Source organism: Myotis davidii, unplaced genomic scaffold, assembly GCF_000327345.1.
Source record: "Myotis davidii unplaced genomic scaffold, ASM32734v1 scaffold936, whole genome shotgun sequence".
Lineage (NCBI taxonomy): Eukaryota > Metazoa > Chordata > Mammalia > Chiroptera > Vespertilionidae > Myotis > Myotis davidii.
In genome coordinates, this window is record NW_006287077.1 from 226,644 (window position 1) to 229,085 (window position 2,442).

The 2,442-nt window shown below is 59.7% G+C and overlaps 1 protein-coding gene across 1 annotated transcript in view; it reads right to left on the reverse strand.

The window, feature by feature from the left end:
- The window catches only part of A1BG (alpha-1-B glycoprotein), a 38,057-nt gene that overhangs the window by 33,630 nt on the left and 1,985 nt on the right, over positions 1-2,442 (reverse strand). The window contains exon 2 of the mRNA XM_006758968.2: positions 2,386-2,389. The gene's annotated coding sequence lies outside the window, so the exon portion shown is untranslated. The remainder of the gene's footprint in view (positions 1-2,385; positions 2,390-2,442) is intronic.

Consider the following 2,442-nt stretch of genomic DNA (forward strand, 5'->3'; position numbering starts at 1 on the left):
GCTTTGATAAACACTGTCAGACCCCCGAAGTGCTGGTGAAGCCAGCAGAGGCACCCTCCATCAGATGCCCTGCCCTCCCTATACTTCCTGAGCACCTCTCTCATCTTCCGCCTTTGCTGTGATTTTGTGTCCTACAGGTAGTATCTGCAGCTCTTCTTTGCAGGACTTCCTTAGACCAATTAGAACCACATTGTGACAGATGCAGAGAGTTAGAGGTACATCCCCATAGAGCAGGAAGCCCTTAACTTTCAGTCATGGGAGTATGAAAGCCTAGCTCCTCTGCCTTGGGTCAAGAAAATGTTTGGCATCCTGGTCGGTTTGGCTCGGTGGATGGAACGTGGCCTGTGGACTCGGGGGTCCCAGGTTCAACTCTGGTCAAGGGCATGTACCTTGGCTGCGGTCACATCCCCAGTAGGGGGCGTGCAGGAGGCAACTGATCGATGCTTCTCGCTCATCGATGTTTCTAACTCTCTATCCCTCTCCCTTCCTCTCTGTAAAAAAATCAATAAAACATATTTAAAAAGAAAGAGAAAGAAAGAAATGAAATCCGTCAGGAGAGGAAAGAACGATCCTGTGGAAACTTAACTGAGCGTCGGGGTTACCATGGCGACCGCGGAGCCTGTTCCCCAGCCCTGGGGGCGGGAGGGATGGAGACGTCGCTTGCGATTCGCTGTTGCCTTGGAGACGCCCTACGTCATCCGCCTTCTCGGCACTTGATGCTGGTGATTGGTCGTTCCTAGGGGAGGGCGTGGCTTCTGGTCGGCTACCAGGCTGTCCGGGAGGGCGTGGCTTCAGGTCGGGTACCAGGCTGTCCGCCTGCCCCTGTTCAGAGCCGGGGAGAGCCGGAGAGCCCCGCAAATGCTGGCACCACGTCTTCGGGCCCCCCACATCCCGACGGCCAGGTCCCCCGTCTTCGTGACGGATAATTTTCTAAATTCCCGTCTCTAGTTCCATCAAAATCGGATGCCTCCTTCTCCCCCAATATTCGTCTAAAGTCCTTCTCCAACTCCTGCCTCTGGGTACCCCCCAATTCCAGGTCCCCGTTTCTGCCCTACTTGGTGCCTTGCACCCACAAATCGTAGCCACCAGGAATCCGTGTCCGTGCGACTCCTGAAGTCATAGCCTTTTGGTGACGTCTGTATTACGTCAGTTACCAGGGGACCTTTTCCGATTCTGTTCTCCCTTCCATGCTGCAGGGAATGCCTCCTTCTCCCCCAATATTGGTCTAAAGTCCTTCTCCAACTCCTGCCTCTGGTCCACCCCCCCCCCAATTCCAGGTCCCCGTTTCTGTCCTACTTGGTGCCTTGCACCCCCAAATCGTAGCCACCAGGAATCCGTGTCCGTGCGAGGGGGTGGAGATGTCGGCTTGCGATTCGCCGTTGCCTTGGAGACGTCTTACGTCATCCGCCTTCTCGCCACTTGATGCTGGTGATTGGTCGTTCCCAGGGGAGGGCGTGGCTTCAGGTCGGGTACCAGGCTGTCCGCCTGCCCCTGTTCAGAGCCGGGGAGAGCCGGAGAGCCCCGCAAATGCTGGCACCACGTCTTCGGGCCCCCCACATCCCGACGGCCAGGTCCCCCGTCTTCGTGACGGATAATTTTCTAAATTCCCGTCCCAATGCAAGCAGGGTCCCTCTCGTGACGTCTGTATTATGTCAGTTACCAGGGGACCTTTTCCGATTCTGTTCTCCTTTCCATGCTGCAGGGGCAAACCGAGGCTCCGAGGGGGAGCCCCTGTCTGCCTTTGAAGAGGAAGAGGCAGGGGGTGGGGGTCCTCTGGATCCTGCCGAGTGTGAGGGTCCCTCAGTCAGCACCTCGCGGGGGGCATCCCCGTGACCAGGGAGGACCCCCAAGGGCAGGGAGGGTCCCCCTGGGGCCAGAACCCACCCCAGCCCCTCCCCACCCCCAGACTCCCCACCTGCTGCTCTGGTCATGCCCGTGGTTAGGAGGGCAGGGCCATGGGCCACGGGCTGCAGGCAGGGGCTTGGGGTGCAGCTCCTGTGCCTCCTGCCGGAGACTGAGATAGAACCCCTTCCCCAGCCCAAGGCACCCAGAGTCTCTGAGACGCTCTTGGACTTGGGGGAGGGGCAGGGTGAGCCTCAATAATCAGTCAACAAGCAATACAGCTGATGAGCACCCGGGGTGGGCGGGGGGGCCGCTGGGGTCAGATGTTGGCCCTGTTGGCTGAGGGCCTTGGGGTCTGGGTGGGGGGACCCTCCTTGGGTGCTGATATGGGCGCCGGGAGGTGGGGGGCCCCAGGCTCCACCAGATGCCCACCCCAGGCCAGAGGCGCCTAAAGATGAGGTGGGGGTCACTGGGTATGGCTGCAAAGAGGTCGGGGTCCCCTCCACCAAGCCGACTCCCCGCACCCGTCCAGCGACCTCAGCTCAGCGTCAACTCCGGCTCCGGACTGACCCCAGGGCGTGGGGGCTGTTCCCTAGGCAA